This window comes from Alexandromys fortis, unplaced genomic scaffold, assembly GCF_014885135.2.
Source record: "Alexandromys fortis isolate MF-2015 unplaced genomic scaffold, M_Fortis_MF-2015_v1.1 scaffold_69, whole genome shotgun sequence".
Classification (NCBI taxonomy): Eukaryota; Metazoa; Chordata; class Mammalia; order Rodentia; family Cricetidae; genus Alexandromys; species Alexandromys fortis.
In genome coordinates, this window is record NW_026067951.1 from 7875655 (window position 1) to 7894037 (window position 18383).

The 18383-nt window shown below is 43.7% G+C and overlaps 2 pseudogenes; both read right to left on the reverse strand.

The window, feature by feature from the left end:
• The window catches only part of LOC126506736 (ATP synthase subunit gamma, mitochondrial-like), a 34046-nt pseudogene extending 32885 nt beyond the window's left edge, over window positions 1–1161 (reverse strand).
• Window positions 1162–17503: 16342 nt separating this feature from the next.
• On the reverse strand, window positions 17504–18368 carry LOC126506702 (60S ribosomal protein L7a-like; annotated as a pseudogene).
• Between the last annotated feature and the right edge of the window lie 15 nt (window positions 18369–18383).

An 18383-nucleotide genomic window follows, 5' to 3' on the forward strand; every position in this document is an offset into this window, starting at 1 on the left:
TCAGCTTGACCTCATACTGTGGCACTCAGACATTATGGGGATCTGTTAGCTACCGCTGCAAAGGTTCCACGTGGAGAAGTGCCCCAATGCACTGGTTTGAATCAAACATGATTTACTATCACGTATATGTGAGCTGGCTGGGCTCAGATGGTCACAGCTGAGCACAGTCGGAGGTGGCTCTGCTCCACGTCGTGCTCTGTGACATCCATCTTCTTCGCAGGACCAGCACACCGGCAGAGTGAGCTCTGCTGATGAGAATGGCAGATGTGCAAATCTGTGTGGGGAAACTCACATGGCCTTGTTCCTTCAGTCTCGGAGCAGGCACAACATGGCTGCCTCCTATTCCACTAGGCCAAAAATAATAAGCCAAGGTCAGCTGCAAGAAATGGGGAAGCGCCCTTTGACCCCTTTGATGAGAGGAACTGCAGTCATTAGGGCCGTGGTGTGGGTAGCGAAGGGTGAGGGATTGAGGTCCATATATAATGAACACCCTTCATACTCTACCCTGGCACTGTTACCTAGAATTATGCCAGGCAGTTTGAACACTTCTGGGAGTATGTTAGAATATATTCAAATGTACACAAATCAGTAGGAGAAGACAAAATGAGTTCATGGCTAGGAACACCATAGGAGCCCCGGTGAGAGCCCGGTGTCTGTGGTGGGACATAGGACAGAGACCTCAAGTCAGAGCAATGACTCACGGTAATGAACATTTGCAGATGAAGAAGAATGAACTAAAGGGTGAAAGGTGTGTGTGTCTCACCAGAACACACCACAGCTTTGGGCGGGATCGGAATGCATGACGTGAAACCAAACAAACAACAACAACAACAAAAAATCAATAACAAAATTTAAAAAAAGAAACAAAAATTTAAAAATGGGGTCTTGACCACTTCACTTAATTCTTGAAATCTTACCTTCTATATGATAAGTGCTATGTCTTTAGCATCACAAAGTCGGTGTTTATTTTTTGTTGCTGTTTGGTTTCATTGCCGCCATAGACCTTACAACTCATCAGGAGGTCAATTTCGTGGGCTCCTTAACAGCTCTCTAGGCTCTGCCATGGGAGCTTACCGTCCGCAAGGCCAAGCTAACCAGGAGCTGCCTGCTTGGCAGAAGGTAGCCTTTAGTCCCACCACTATGCAGAGGTAAGAGCCGCATGGTATCCTGACCTCCTCCTCTGATTGCAAAGCTTCACAGTGAAGTATGCTCCCATCTTTGGGGACATGGGCCTGGTTCTGCATGCCAATATAGCAGATGAATCTCCAGGACACACTGTGTCCACTGTGGACACCTGAGCTGGACCTGGGCCCTTTTGCTCCACAGACATACTGTTGTAAGCCCATGTCTGGCTAGGAGAGCCAGAAAAAGAAAAAAAGAAAAGGAAAAGGAAAAGAACAGAAGAGCTGCTCGATTCCCCGTTGGTCTTTTGTTGTTGTTTTTACATTTGATTGTTTGTTTACTGTGTGTGTGTGCGCATGTGCACACCCATATGTCTACATACTTTTGTGACTGTTAGAGAACAGCTTTCAGGGATCAGGTCGTTCCTTGCAGAATGTGGGTTCCGGGGATTAAACTCACCTTATGCAGCTTGACAGCAAGCACCTTTATCCACTGGACCACATCATGGACCTATTTATTAATCTTGTTTCAATAGAACTCTGACCTAGAACCTAGAACTGGTGACAAAATCGTCTTGCAGGGAAGTACACAGATTCTGGGCCTAGAAGACCTGGGTTCCATCCAAGCTCTACTGCTAATGATAGAACCAAGAAAAAAAAAAAAACTCATGCTTTAATTTGCTCATCAGTGAAATGCAGAAAGTACTGGGAAAGTCATTCTCCCTTCCTCTAGGCTCCCCATTTGAGGATGTGCCTGTGACAAGGTATATCAAGTAGCTGGGGAGCCCTGGAGGGTGGCTTCCCTCTTCCCTCTGGTGTGCGTACCAGTGACGGTTCTCTCACGACAGTTTAAGTCATCTGTGAATGATTGGACAGACTCCCACTAGGGACACCTTGTACCTACACTTCTGACTTCTCTGTATTTGGGGGGTACACAATAACTATTAATAGTTCGAGTAAATGGAAAAAGAGGTCTGTCAATTAATCATAACTGACTGCATTTTGAAAAGCTTATTCATGTATTTATGAAGCTAGAACTTTATGTGTGTTACGCTCTACCCCTGAGTCACGGCCGTAGCCCAAGACTGCATTTTTGTTTGCTTGTTTGTGTGTTTGATTTCGAAGACAGTGTTTCTTTGTGTAGACCCAGTTGTCCTGGAACTCACTCTACAGACCAGGCTGGCTTTGATCTATCTACCTGCGTCTGCCTCCCAAGCACTGGGATTATAGGTGCGCTCCACTACCGCCCTACTTCGTGACTGCGTGTTTAATAAGAAAATGGTGTGACAGTTAATCTTACTTTTCAACCTGGTTAGAGCTTGAATTGCCTAAGAGGCACACCTCTGGGCATACCTATGAGAACATATTCAGAGACGTTTAGCTGAGAATGGAAGGCCTATCCTGGATGTGAGGAAGGAGCACCAGCCCAGGGGATGGGGACCTGCAGAGAATAAAAGGAGGGAGAAAGTAAGGCGAGCACCATCATCCATCTCTCTCTGCTTTCAGACAGGAGATGGAACGGGACCAGCTGCCTCAAACTCCCTCAGCGTTCTTTCCCTGACCTGAGTGAAGAATTATGTCCAGTCAGACTGTGAGTGCAAAGGAAACCTCCCTTGCTTTAGTTGCTTCTTGTCATCCATTTAGCCACAACAAACAAGTACCTAATGTTGATAGCAAGAGGAGTGTATGCTCAGTTCTGGGAACTACAGCACAGGGTAACTTCCATGAGCTGGGAGGATGGATGCACTCCTGTCTGGAGACCTCCCTTCCAAATCCAGGCCTTCGTCACCAACTCAGTATGCTGAGATTCTCGGGTGAGTCTCTTGACTATTTTTAATAAAGGACAGAATCCTAAATTCTGTCGTTTGCAGCAACACAGATGAACCTGAAGAACATTATGCGACGCCAGGCCCAGAAGAACAAATCTTGCCTGGTATTACCTGCATGTGAGATCCTGAAGAGTGTGAAGTCATAGAAATATGGCAAAGGTTGATAAGTACCAAGGACTAGGGAAGGGAAATTATGATGAAGAGATATTGATCATAGGGTACAAAGTTCAACATAAGAAGGGCAGTTTCTTGAGGTCTGTGGTACAATATATGGTGATCAGAGTTAATAAAAATCTATAATTTAATATTGCTAAGAGAATGAATTTTAAAAAAGCCCTCCAAAGTGCATAGGGGTATGATAGATCTTGTGGTGGATATGTTGCTATAATGGCCTTGATTTATTCATAAGGCTTAGATATATCAAAGCATCATACCTTATCCCTCAAATATATATAAATGTCTGTTAGTGGAAAAATAAAAGAGCACTTGGCTAGCATAAAATCCTGGATAGGTCCCTGTTTAACTGAAGAGAAGGGTATCTTATCAATGTCCTGCCTCTAACACCTCCCTGCCCCACATGGGGCATCAGTCTTAATGACAGCCTTGCCTAAAACAGATATCCAGACACTAAGGGGCAGCAAGATGAATTTTGCAGGAAAATGGATGTAGCTAGAAAACATTATATTGAGTGAGGTAACCCGGACACAGAAAGACAATTATCACATGTACTCACTCATAGGTGGTTTTAAAACATAAAGCAAAGAAAATCACCCTACAAACCACAATCCCAGAGAACTTAGACAACAATGAGCACACTAAGAGAGACTTACATAGATCTAATCTACATGGGAAGTAGAAAGTAGAAAAAGACAAGATCTCCTGAGTAAATTGGGAGCATGGGGACCCTGGGGGAGGGTTGAAGAAGGGAGGGGAGGGAAGCAGAAAAAATGTAGAACTCAATAAATATCAATAATAAAAAAATTAAGAAACCAAAAAAAAAAGATGTTGTTCGCTGCTGTTTAAGAAAGGAATCAAACCTTTATCAATACCTGGAAATGAGTGATTTCAGACACATGAGCTCAGATGTTGTCATAAGTTGCTCTTGTATGTCCAGCTGAAATGAAATAATCTAAAACCAGCCACTCTGAGTCACACTCAGTACCATGCTTCCCCTTCCTTTGCTCATTGCTACATCTTTCAAGATCTCAGCTTAGTCTTTGTCTTGCCGAGCTTGACCTTCACAGACATAAGATTCATGGAGACACTCATGGAATGGGCCCTAGTCACCCAGCAATCTTCAACCTTTGACAATGATTTGATTTTTTAGGCCCTCCTCAAATGAAACAACCAAAGCCCAATCCCAGGCCAGGTTCTTATAAGAATAAGCACCTTCTTCTTCCCACACTCCTCACGGTCCCCACGATCCAAGCATTCTCACTGCACTAGCAATAAGTCCCACGTGCCTGACTCCAGGGTGTCCCGGCGGCCTTTGATTGCAGGGCAAGTACTCACTAAGAGCTAAGTACATTCTGGAAGTTGTTTGATTTTCTGTTTTGCGACTGCCCACTATCAGTTGCTGTCTTTGTCAGGAAACCTGACATGTCTCTGTCCATATGTACATATGTCACCAAAAATGACTAGATTCTTTGTACATCTAATTGATGCTGTGCCTTGTCATTCACCAGCAGTAAAAGTAAACTTGTATAGCCCTGGCCAGGAATCCCAAATCAGGGAGCATATTTACTGAGTGTGGTAGTTTGAAGGAAAATGGCCCCCATTGACCCATAAAGAGTGGCACTACTAGGAGGTTTGACCTTGTTGGAGTAAGTGTGGCATTGTTGAAGGAAGTCTATCACTACAAAGGCAGGCTTTGAGATCTCATACGCTCAACTTACACCCAGTGTGGCTCACAGTTTCCTTCTGCTACCTGGGGATCAAAATGGAGAGCTCTCAGCTCCTTCTCCAGCATCATGTCCATCTATGCTCCACCATGCCTCTTGCCATGATGCTAATGGACTGAACCTCTGAAACTTTAAGCTAATTACAATTAAATGTTTTCTTTCATGTGAGTTGCCATGGTCATGGTATCTCTTCACAGCAGTAGAAATCCTAAGACACTGAGCATCTACAAGGAACCCACTGGGCTCAAGCCTACAGGGAAATGTTTCTCCCTGTGTACGTATTGAGCAACCTGAAGTATTTTATGTGCTGTGGACACAGATTGCTCTTCATGTGGTCCCTGAAAGCTCCCATCTGCAAATGAGCAGGAAACAAGTACATGCTAATAAACCTGGAGCTAAATACCAACCCCGTCATCTATCAGCTCATTCTTATCTGGACGTTGGCAAGAGGCACTGACAAAATGGTAATGATTTATTAATGGTTACTCAAAACCTGGGCCTTCTCCACATGATTTTAAAATGCACGGGGTCATTTCTTTCAAGTGATTTCCAGACTTTGATAGATTGAATATCCTTTCATGTTGGCAAAGGCATAAATGCAGGGATGCTAACTAGAATACCTATAGAAATTCTCCCATCCTAATGTCCCACCCTGGTACAGCCTTCAAATATCTCAGAATAATCAACTACCAAGGGAAACATCAAGGGAGTAGAAAACCATCTGGTCTCTATGGCTAGAACACTTAAACAGCTTGTAAAGGGGAAGAAGCTGAACCTCTCAACAAAGCCTGGCAGGTGATAAACACAAGATTTATACGTTGTATCAACCAATTGATGTAGACCAACAAGATCAAGATCAAGCCACAAGAAGATACTGTTGGAACCCAGGGCCCCAAGCTGGAACAAAAAGACAAGCAGGAAAAAAAAATCATGCAAAGCGATAAGACTAATTACAGCTATACTACCATAAATGCTACTCGCAAGAAAGCTATTTATTCTCTTTCCAAAGGATGGGAAATCCAAATAGAATAAAATTACACAGAACGTTGCCCACAAAAAGCATTTGTTGGATATTCCATCTCAGCTGTGAGCAGATTGTAAGGCTAGCCCCATGAGAAAGGTCTGTTCTATAATTATCTAAGTCAGTCGTTTCTGAAGATTGGAAGGTGCATCCAATCCAAAGACGATTTTAACCTAAGTCCTATGGGGCAGTGAGCAGAGTTTCTAAACAACTGAGCTCTTCCTGCCTGATAAATTTCTCTGAAATATTTCTGTTTGCCCTGCCTCTCCGTCTCCTCTTTGGTAGCCTCAGGCATTTCCTAGTTCATGGATTCATTCAACAAATACAACTTTCTGAACCAGATGAGCCTCAAGTCTCAACTGTGTGCGAGTCACTCCACAGTTGCCCACCCAGGGCCCTGGGAACCTCTGAGAACTGAGCTTGACTCTACAGGAAGGACTTGCCCAGTATGCTATCAAAGCATGGCTTCATGTCATCTCCATCTGTCTCTCTAAAGTCACCCCCAGGAGAGTAGGAAGCTTCGAATTAAGATCTGCAGGAGGCCAGTTTCTCTTACTCAAACCCTCTAATGTCCTTTTAATTTGGGGTGTGATTTCCTCATGAAAATACCATTGTTCTATAAACATTTAAAGCCAAAATAAGAGCAGCTCTCTCCACTGTGAACTTTGCCTTCTAAACCCAGCATACAACAGTGACTACTGCTGCCATTTTATGAACCTTTTCATACTCATGACATAGAAAAATAATTTTTAAAACATAATTGTATCTTATACGTCATTTTCTGAAACTTGCTGTTTTACTTTACACTTATGATTAACTAATTTTTGCAGGTCTACTTTCTGCTTATTGCAGGTCTCCTAGAATTATTCTCATGACAATTACAGTAAATGTCTTTAAATGTCAGAAAACAAAATAGAATGGCCTAACAAGCTTATAACTGCTCTTTTTGTTTTTGTTTTTCAAGACAGGTGTTTTTTTTTTTTTTTTTTTTTTTTGTGGCTTTGGAGACTGTCCTGGAACTAGCTATTGTAGACCAGGCTGTCCTCAAACTCACAAGTGTTAGGATTAAAGGTGTGCGCCACCACTGTTCCACTTATAACTGCTTTTTATACTCAAGACACTGAGAAAGATATGGATGGCTTCTCAGCCTTCCGGCTTTTTCCAAATGTAACCTCATGAGCACACTTCAATTAACAGGCTGACCTTAGCTTTTGGGACACAACCCATGGAACGGCATCACTGACACCCAAAGCGGGCCTTCCCTTCCCAGTTAATCATCTTTGGAAAAGCCCTCACATGTGTACCTGCATACTCAAAGGTATGCCTCATCAATGCACTAAGTAATTCTTAATCCAATCACGTTGACTATCAAAATCAGCCATCATAATTGCTCGAGTGTGTGTGTGTGTGTGTGTGTGTGTGTGTGTGTGTGTGTGTATGTGTGCAGGGGTACTTGCCTGAATAGGCATATGTAGAGGCCAAAGTTTGGCACTGGGTGTATTAATCACTTCTTCTCCTTACTTATTGAGACAAGATCTCTCACTGAGATTGCCATTTCAGCAAGATTTGCAGGCCAGCGAAGCCCAGAGATCCACTCCCCACCCCACCCCACCCGGGGCTTCTATGAGAGACGTGTGTCCCCACATTTGATGTCTATGTGGATAATGGGGATCCAGGCCCAAGGTTTCCCGTTTCCACAGCAAATGAGCAGCCTCTCCAGGCTGACACTTACTTTCTGATACCCTCTTATTGTAACATACCACAAACTGACCCCTCCTCTCTACCTTTAATCCAATAAGATGGTGATGTGGGATTCCCCTCTGTATGCTGTGAATACCATTGGCTAATAAAGAAACTGTCTTGAGCCCTTGACAGGATAGAATAGAGGTAGGTGGGGAAAACTAAACTAAATGCTGGGAGAAAGAAGACGGAGTCAGAGAGAAGCCACGTAGCCCCTCTGGAGACAGACGCCAGAACTTTATCCAGTAATGCACAGCCTCATGGCGATACACAGATGAATAGAAATGGGTTAAATTAGTATGTAAGAGCTAGCTAAAAATATGCTTAAGCTAATGGGCCAAGCAGTGACTTAATTAATTCAGCTTCTGTGTGGTTATTTTGGGAGTCTGGCTGGCCAGGAAATGAACAAGCAGCCTCCTACTACAATATAGGGATATTCATAATGCCCAATTGGCACGTTATTTTTCCTCTACTAATACCTTTCCCTGTGGCCCCATTTGATGCAGGATAAAGTAAATGTGTCCCAAAATTTGAGATTTTTCTCAACATCGAAGTTCTCAAGGTCCCTTGCTTTCTTTTTCAGCCTCCTATTCTGCCTTTTCCCATCTCATGCCCCGTGGTCCAGGCAGTCATGCAAACCACATTCAGTTTTACTTCTCTTTTTTTCTTTGGGCTCTATACCTGCCATGCCCTGAGCTTTGGTCAGTTTTTGATGTCTTCATACTCTACACAAAATCCCCCGAGACTCCAGCTTTATGTGGAATCAATCCTAATATTCCTTTTTCTGGAAAGCCTTTCCTTATCTATTTCTTTTCCACTCCAGGTTAGATCCCTCCCACAATCTCCTATCGCTTGATAAGCCCCTTATCACTATCACACACACACACACACACACACACACACACACACACACACACCACATTTGCCTGTTGTGCCTTGTGCACTCACCCTGCTACAGGTCGCTCTTGGAAAACACATTCCACATGACACTCAGGTCCCGCAGATACACAGTTTTGTATATTCCTCCTTCCAGAGGGAATAGCAGACTGGATCATCCTTACTTTGGGTTAAAACATGTGCACCTCCTCACAGAAATAAACCAACACCTGTCTCACGACAGCACACAACAAGCCTGTCTCCTAGGAAACGTGTCCAATTACTGAAATAGCATGTTCCTTTCCTTGTGGTGTGGTTGTTTGCAATGCTGCTGTTCGGGAACATGGAGAAGTCAGAGCTACATAAGGCAGCGAATAAGTATCAGGTTATAGTTTCTTTGATAAGTAGTGACAATCTGAACCACAGAGTCATCCGAGTGGTCCCATTGAAATGACCATTAAGCAACTCAAGTCAGTTCTGGAGTACAGACTAGCTGAACCAAAATGACTAAGTGCAATAGATAAAACGTGGTACAAGGCTGCACATGGATTGGCTAGGCTGGTGAGAAAGAAACTATGACAAAATTCACAGGCTTGTGAATGCTTTCAGGCTAGACTACATCTCAGTGACCTGAGCTAAAATCATACAGCTATAATGGCCTCAGCAGAAACAAAAATCTGTCTATAATTCAAGGACCTTTCTGCCTTGTATATCATAAGTCTCTGCCATCTTGCAAGGTATACCCATGGCAGGTGCTTGAAATTTTGTGATGGGATGGAGGAAAAATTGAATAAAAATGAGGGACCTTGAATATTGTTCAGGGAAGAGTTGCCCTCCTGATCTTTTCTCATAAATGACAGAACAGCTGCTCATAATGGTGAAGTTCTTGGGATCCTGTCTAAGGTGCACAAAAGAAGGTGGTAAAAATAGCCTACAAGGGAAAGGAACAGAACAGAGATTGGCATCAGTGGCAATGAGGGTCTCCCCTGGGCTTTGGAAGGTGCATATGAAAGGCAGTGGGAATGGATATCTCCAAGCTTCATGGTGAGAAGAACAAATGAGGAAAATCACTAGCACGCTGGTTGTCATCCAGATGCAGAGATACTGTGTTCGGATGACTGGTTAAGATGGGAGAACTCTGTTGTTAGCCAGATGCTCTCGTATTTGGTTCAGCTCTATATTTCCATTTGCATCCTAAGGCAATAGTGGTGCACACTGCAGGAAGCAGAGCCATGACTGCTAGCTTAGCCTCTGGATTTGGGAGACCTCAGACCCAAGTTGCTGTCAAGTGTCCTTTCTCACACTTTATGGGGAAGCTAGAAAGAGCCAACTAAATAAAGAGTTGGATCTGTGTTTCCTGTATTTGGGTTCACAGAGCATCAATGCCTTGAGGTATTCCAGAAAAAATAATGGTACCCTGATCAGATGACTATGGAAATGCTGAGCATCCTGCTTCTCTCTTTGGAAAGAAATCATGTGAATTAAAAACTCATTCAGCCCTTTACAAGCAAGGAAGTTATGACATACAGCACCACATGGGTGAACTTGGAGAATTGCAAGCTGAGTAAACTAAGCCAAAGAAAGACAAATACAGTGTGATCTCATTTGTATGAGGTCCCTACAATAGCCAAATTCTCAGAGATGGAAAGTAGAACAGTGATTGTCAGGGGCTGGTGGGGAGGTGTTGAGAGTTAGTTACTCTTTAATGGGAACAGAGTGTCAATTTTAATGGAACAGAACTGCCAACATTTGCAGCTGGGCAGTGATGGTTGCACAACCATATAACTGTCCTTCATGCTACTGAGCCGTACAGTTGAAAATGGGTTAAGATGGTAAAACTTACGCTATGCCTTTCTACCACAATTGAAAAATATTTTAACTCCCTGTTAAGAGCCATTCTAAAGTTTCATTTCTAGGGCACTTTTGTCATGCATCCTATAACCCAGAAATGGAATTCTGAGCTTCTGGTCTGAGGATGTGAAGGACGAATATAGTTAGAGACCAGTGACCACAGTCAGTCACCATCAGGCTCTTTGGACCTTAGATGAGACTAAGCATAGGTACTAGAAAGCCTGTCTACAGCCCACAGGCTATAGCTTGGTTGTCTCTCTAAAACTCAAAGTGGAACTTAACGCACATTGTGAGGTATGGAGAGGTGGGACCTTTAAGAAGTGATTAGGTTATAGAGTTTCACATGTGGTTGGTATCCCTTGAGAATGGGTCTTTAATAGAAGTTACCAACTGTGGTTCTTTTTCTCGCACAAGACCCTCTCACCATGCAAAGTCCTGGGTCTCCTCGGGACTTGTTTTATTTATTTTTTTCTTGCTTGGACAAAACACTTGATAAAAGCAACTTGAAGAAGAAAGGGCTGACTTTGTCTCTCTATTTGGAAGTGTAGTCCAGCATGGCAGGAAAGGCATGGTGCCAGGAAGATGAAGCAGCTGGTCACAGCTGATCTGCTGGCCGGAAGTAGAGGGTGATGAAGATCCGTGCTCAGCTCAATTTCTTGGTCTTACTCAGCCACGGAACCTTAGCCCAGGTGTCACCCCCACGGAAAGCAGGTCTCCTAACCTCTATTCACACTACATGAAAGATTCTTCACGAACATGCCCAGGATTTCACCTCCTAGGTATTTCTCTATCCAATTAAATTGACAGTGAATGTCATCAGTCATAAGGCTCTTTAGGGTGTCCTCAGCAGAAAGAGGTCCTGTATCTGATGGGACTCTTCATCCCTGAGCCTCCCAGCCTCCAGAAAGCCAAGGGGAATAAACCTTTATTCTTCATAAGTGATTCAGTGAAGCAGCAACAACAAATGGAGTAAGACCCAGGACTTGAACCTGGCTTGAGAAGTCCACAGGGCAGCAGTTGCCTAACACAAGGAAAGGGATCTGTGACTGTGGCGAGTGCTCCAGGGCTGACACCAGGCAGCTCTGGGGTTTCTGTCTTCTGTTTTATCCTCTAACCTGATTTCCACCTCAAGGAAGAAAAGGTTGTTCTGTTAGTTCTTTATCACTGTGTCGTTGATCAAGTTGTCTTGTTTAAAGGGATTATAAAGGGCAAACAAAACAATCCATGACTACTTCAAGACTAATTCTACCAAGTGCTTGGAAACCTGTGAATTTGTTAAATTTGACCACTGGTCTACAGAAACAGCATTTCAAATAGTTTCACCTAAATACTTGGATGACGGAGGACATCCATCCTGGAGCATTTTTTCTTTTTCAGTTCAAATGTCCTCTGTATCTCCAATCATGTCCTTCATTAACTCCACTAGCCTCCCTCCGTGTTTCCACACCAACCCTTCTCCCCCACTCCCAACTACCTCCCACAGAGATCATTTGGAATTTAAATGAAGTACAGTCAATTACTCTCTAAGCCTAATATATAGCCCTTTCCCCAGTGTATACTTTCTCAAGGGAGCTGAATCTCTGGTGGTAACTTGTCTCTGGTCCAAAAGGATTTTTATTCTTCATTTTTTCTCTTCCTTTAATACACTTAATTTTAAACATGTGCTAATGTGTGTGTGCACACACACATACACACACTCTTACCTGAATTCTAAATTCTTAATTCACCTGTTAATACCATTCTTTGCCTTTATTCCTCCACTGTGCTCTCTCCATTTCCTTCTCATGTCACTAATTCCGCTCTAGAATTCCTCCACCTGGGTATGTCTGCATAAAGCGTTCCCTATCACCGTAGTATACACTCTACAAGTTCTTTTTAAGTTGGAACCTTTCCGTCTCCCTCTAATTCTGAACCCTGCTTCAAAGGTTATATTCCAAGCCACCCTCACCCAAGTTGTTTTCCAGAATACGCTAAATCTGCCTCCTTAGTAACACTTCCTTTGTACACAAACGGGAGTTTGCTATTTATTGCCAAAGCATCCTGTGCTAAGCATGGATTTTTGTTCTTAGGAAACTCCTTTAGATGTGTTTATTTTGTGTATTTACGCATCCATTTGAGTTTTCTGCTGCACTCTAAAAGGCTTTAAAACAACAAGTGCGAGTACAAACATAAACACATACATAAACCAAATATTAAAATAGCTCAGCTGTAGAACATGAATCAATAAGGTGGCCGTGCAAGAAATGGTCTGAAAATTGATAGACTAGAATCCCATTTTTCTCCTTATGTAGATGATGAAATATCAGTTTAGGTAGATTGGATGATGTAGGAGCAATGCAGCCGTTCCATTTCTGGTCACGATGGTGCATAACAATTTCAAAGCAGCAGAGGCAAATTCAGCAGCAGTTTATTTCCTTACTGTTTAGGTTGTTGTGCCTGACATGGGCAAGCAGCTCTCCAGGCTGGTTCCCCTCCGAGCAGTGATTCTGGAATCTCTTCTCCTGCCACCTTCATGATTTTCATGGGAGCTCAAAGTGTGTACCGCTTCTGTCCCTGCACCACTGGCTAGAATTGAGCCCTGACTTAATCACTGGAAGTTTAAGCATTTTTTTCTTTTTTTAATTTATTCTTCTCTCGTGTATTACATCCCAACCATAGTTTTCCTTCCCTCCTTTCTTCCCATTTTCCCCCGACCCCTGCCTTCTCCCTCAGGTCTATTCCTGCTCCTTTCCCTTCAGAAAAGGACAGACCTCCCAGAGATACTAAATGAACATGGCATAACAAGTTATAAAAAGACTAGGAACATCCCCTCATATTAAGGCTGGACAAGGCAACCCAGTGGGAGGAAAAGGTTCCAAAAGAAGAAGAAAAAGTCAGAGACAGTCCCTATTCCCACCTTTAGGAGTGCCACAGAATATCAAGCTATATGCAAAGAACCTAGGTCAGACCCATAGAGAACTGTTGGTTCAGTCTCTGTGAGTCACGATTAGCCCCGGTGAGTTGATTCTGTTGTTTTTCTTGTGGTGTCCTTGACCCCTCTGGTTTCTACAATCCTTCCTCACCCTCTTTTGCGGGATTCCCTGAGCTCAGGCTAATGTTTTGCTGTAAGTCTCTATATCTGCCCCAACAGTTGCTGGATGAAGCCCCTCTGATAATGAGTAGCTAGGCAGTCTATAAGTATAGCAGAGTATCATTAAGAATCATTTCATTGACTTTCTTTTTGGCAGTCATGTTTGGTTCTATTCTAAGTCTCTGGGCTACCCAGACTTTGGTTCCTACCCCTTCAGGCAGTGCCAAGCATAAGCACCCTCTCTAGAATGAGACTCAAGTTGGATCAGCCATGTTTGGCCACTTGCACAAGTTCTGGCCACCTTTCCCACAGTCCATCTTGCAAGCAGGATGATTGTAAATCAAAGATTTTTTGGCTGGGTTGAAGCTGAGCATTTTGGGTTTTCAGGTGGTCTGGGAAAAGCATTCGAGGCAGAAGGGATTCAGCCATAATCAGAGTCAATCCAGAAATGCAGCAACCTGGTGTGAACTCAGCATCGTGGAGGTCCTTCTAAAAGGACGCAGTGTTCAGGATTGACCTAGGACTTAAAACAGCTCTAAAAGATTGTTAAAGTCCAAAGAAATATCTGTCCATTTTGGATCTGCATTCATTTTCAACTAAATGAGCCTTTCTAACCCTTTGTTACCTAATATCTTGGTCCTTTGGAGATGCAATCAAAACTATCCCAACTGCATAATATCAGAAATTAAATTTTAATCTTTATTTTTATTTATTCTTAGAGATTTCATACATGTATACAATATATTTTGATAATGTCCTCCTATTCCACACTCCAACTCCTCCAAGACCCCCTCCTACTCTGACCTTCCAACTTCATTTCCTGAAGAAAAAAAAATGCCTTGAGTCCTATTAGTGCTGTCTCTACATCATGGATGTAAGGCCCTCTGCTGGAGGATGCGTAAACCCATCTTTTATCATAGAAACTGGAAAGTCCAAGTTATCAAGGTTTAGTGTCTACAAGGTTCTGCTTCTTTCATAGGCATGTCTTCTTACCTTAGCTGCATAGGCAGAAGGGTAAACAAGGTCCCTGGTGTCCCATACAGTGGCATTCACAGGTGCTCCACTCTCCTGATCCATTTATTTTCCAAGGTCTCTCCTCTTAACACCATTACTCTGTGTGTTGTATTTCAACAGGAATTTATAAGGAAGGAGGAAACTTCAGAACCTGAAATCCAACTAGTCATCCCACATCCTTGTCTTCTTTCCTCTCATCCTAACCAAGAAAAAGAAAACAAAAACGTTTAACAGGTTGCCTTTGACAGGTTCTCTGAAACTACAAAATCGAAGCACTTAATCTTCCTTAGCCATTTATGTTCAAAAATTTTGTAACAACTTTTAAATTGCTAACTCGTGTGTGTGATGTTTGTGTGTGTGAATTTATGTATATATGTGTGTGAATTATACATGTGTGTGCTTGTGTGTGTATGCTTTTATGTGTGCATTGTGTGTATATGTATGTGTATGTTTGAGTGTTTGTGAATGTATGCATGTGTGTGTGTGTGTGTGCGCGCACATGTGCATGCACACGCATGCACACCTATGAAAACCAGAGGGGACAACCCCAGGTGTCATTCCTCAGATATTAGCTACCTTGCATTTTGAGACAGGTTCTCTCTCTGGTCACTCACCAAACAGATTATTCTGGCTGGCCAGTGAACTCCAGAGTTATCTGCCTCCACCTTCCCAGTGCTAGGATAGAATTTCCAGCAAACACCATCACCCAGCTTTTTAAAATGTGGCTTCTGGGGCGCGATATCAAATCTTTGTGACTGTAAGACCAGTTCTTTATCAGCTGAGCTATATCTGTCCAGCCCAGATGTTTCTTAAGGAACCCCCACAGGTTCTGAAACTCTAGGCTCACAAATTTGGATCCTCCTTGCTGGTCACCCGACAGTCTCTTAAGCTGTACCTATTGTGCTGCTCCTACTCCCGGGGCTTTCTCTACCACACACTTTTCTTCTTTTTTGGTGAGTCCATAGCCAACTGCAGACCAGCAGATAGCTGTTCTCCCTAGGTGGATCTCATTTGTTCCTTCCTACCTCTTCCCTTCCCACACTTCTAACAGATTTGTTTGTTCATCTCGAGGTCTTGATCCTCTTCCCCTTCTCTAACACTGGCCAACTTAGTATTCCTGGCAGAATTCAGGTGCATCCTGTGGATGAGCTCTTCCAACTCCTTGATAAAGACTTTTAATAAACTCAGTTCTTACAGTCACTCTGGGACATTCTGCTGAACACTTCCTTGTAGCTAGATCTGTGGCCATTTAGTCAATGGTTCCATTACCTTTGGTTTATGGATTTGGAGCCAGGTTTCAGTCCGCATCAGGGTTTTCTTATCTCAGCCAATTTGAATGAGTTTTGCAAGAAAAATTCATGGGACTTTTTTTATCAAGTGTTTTTGCTAAAGTACAAATAGATAACATCTGTTGCGTTCCTCTTACCCATTCATGCAGTGGACTGTATACACGTGTGTGTGTGTCTGTGTAAGGTGTGTGTGTGTGTGTGTGTGTGTGTGCATGTGTGTGTTCACAGTTCTTTTAGAGAAGCAAGCTGTTACATTTTTCTGGTGCAGTTGGTCCCTAACAGACCTATGTCACTTTGGTCCTGGATCCCATTATCCTCTGGTTTGGTTCTCGTTAATTTTCATGGGTGAATATTCTTTTTTTTCTCTCCTAATATTTGTCTTGTACTATAAACAATTATGTTAGCTAAACAGCAAAAGAGAGCTTACAGCGCTGTATTTCACAGACTTGCCTGATCCCCATTGAGGGCTTCAGGGGTTTGCACTTTTCTCCCAGCTGCTTCTAATCAAACCTAATTCCTTCTCACAGCACCGCCCCTCCTTCCCATTCGGAGTGTGGACACCAATCTTCCCATTAAACAAGATGACTCAGGGCGCTTGGGAAGCAGAATCTCATTTCCTCCCCTTTCCCACAGCAACTGCTGGCCTCCCCGTGGTCAATTTACCTGCTTTACATGCATGTCAGCCTCCTCCCTGTCCTCCTCCTTCCAAGTGTGATCATTTGCAGAGTGAGTAGAGCTGCTTCCCTACCTGTTCCCTAACCTTTAGAAGAAGCATGGGAGGTGGAATAAACCCAGGACATGACTATGAGGTGAAACTGTATCTGAAGCAAATTGTAGGGCGTTCTCTCCTTCAAAATCAAGTTAGGTCCTGAGGAGTTACAGGCAGTTAAGGTTTGCAAGAAGAAGGGGTTGACAAGGTCCCACTCTCTCTGCGTGTCTATAAGCAGGTAATGGTTGCTGGAGAAGGACAGACATTTTCTTCAATGGTGTAACCACAGCTAAGGTGCCCATGCTTCTATAAATAACTCCTTACCCGTGCATGTTCCTGTAAGCCATCCAACAAAACTCATGATGACAGCAAACAAGCAAAAAGGACATGAAAGTGGAAAGGACAATAGTTGGGAAGAGGAAGAGGATCAGTGTGAGGGGGAGGATAAGAAGAAGCAATGGGTAGTTGTCTTAGGGCTTCTATTACTGTGAAGAGATACCATGACCACAACTCTTATAAACGAAAACATTTAATTGGGTGGCTTGCATATCATTGTGTGGACATTGGTGTGGGAGGTCCTTCTGTCTAAGTGTTGCTTTTATTGGCCTATAGCATGGGAGGAGGAAGGTGGAGTTAGGGAGATGCCATGTAGTCACAGCTAGAGTCAGACATGACAAAATGCTGGTAAGCCACTGCTACGTGGCGATACACAGATTACTAGAAATGGGTTAAATTAATATGTAAGAGTTAGCCAATAAGAAGCTAGAGCTAATGGGCCAAACAGTGATTTAATTAATATAGTTTCTATGTGATTATTTCCAGTCTAAGCGGTCGGGAACCAACAAGAAGCCTCCCTTTTCTAACAGGACATAGTGGTGCACAGGCAGGCATGGTGCTAAAGAGGTAGCTAAGAGTTCCACATCTTGCACAGGCAACAGGAAATGGTCTGCCTCACTGGACAAGGCTATCTGAAACCTCAGATCCCTCCTCCAGAGTGGCACACATTCTTCAACAAGGCCACAACTACTCCAACAAGGCCACACCTTCTAATAGTGCCACTCTTTTTTTTTTATAATTATATTTATGTACAGAAAACTCAGCAGTACGTTTAACCCAGTTTAGTGGCGAGTTCTTTGGCCTTTGCCTTTTCCAGCTTGGCAATTCGAGCCACAGATTTAGGACCCAGGACGTTGCCTCCCCAGTGGCGGCGGATCTCATCATATCTGTCGTTGTAATTTGTCCTAATAGCTTCCACCAGCTTGGCCAGAGCACCTTTGTCTTCCGAGTTAACCTGTGTGAAGGCAACAGTGGTGCACGTCTTCCTATGGACCAGACACCCCAGCCTGGCCTTTCCCTTGATGATGCAGTAGGGGACCCCCATCTTGCGACACAGAGCAGGCAGGAAGACTACCAGCTCAATGGGGTCTACGTCGTGGGCAATCACCACCAGCTGAGCCTTCTTGTTCTCTACCAAAGTGGTGACTGTATTGACGCCCGCTCGTCTACCAAAGTGGTGACTGTATTGACGCCCGCTCGAAGGACAGGTGGTCTCTTAGTCGGGACATCCCCTTTGCCGGCAGCTTTCTTCTCAGCACGGGCCAGCAGCCTCTGCTTCTCCTGCTTGGTCTCTGGCCTGTACTTGTGGACAAGTTTAAGCAACTGGGTAGCTGTTTGCCAGTCCAGGGCCTGGGTGAACTGGTTAATGGCAGGAGGAACTTTGAGCCGCTTTTAGAGGATGGCCCTCTGCCGCTGCAGCCTAATGTAGCAGGGCCATTTGACGAAGCGCGTGAGATCTCTCTTGGGCTGGATGTCCTGCCCAATGCCGAAGTTCTTAGGCCTCTTCTCAAACAAAGGATTCACCACCTTCTTCGCCTCCTGCTTCTTCACGACGGCGGGGGCTGGGGCCACCTTCTTCCCCTTGGCCTTCTTTCCCTTGGGCATCTTGCCGGGCTGGAGGAGAGA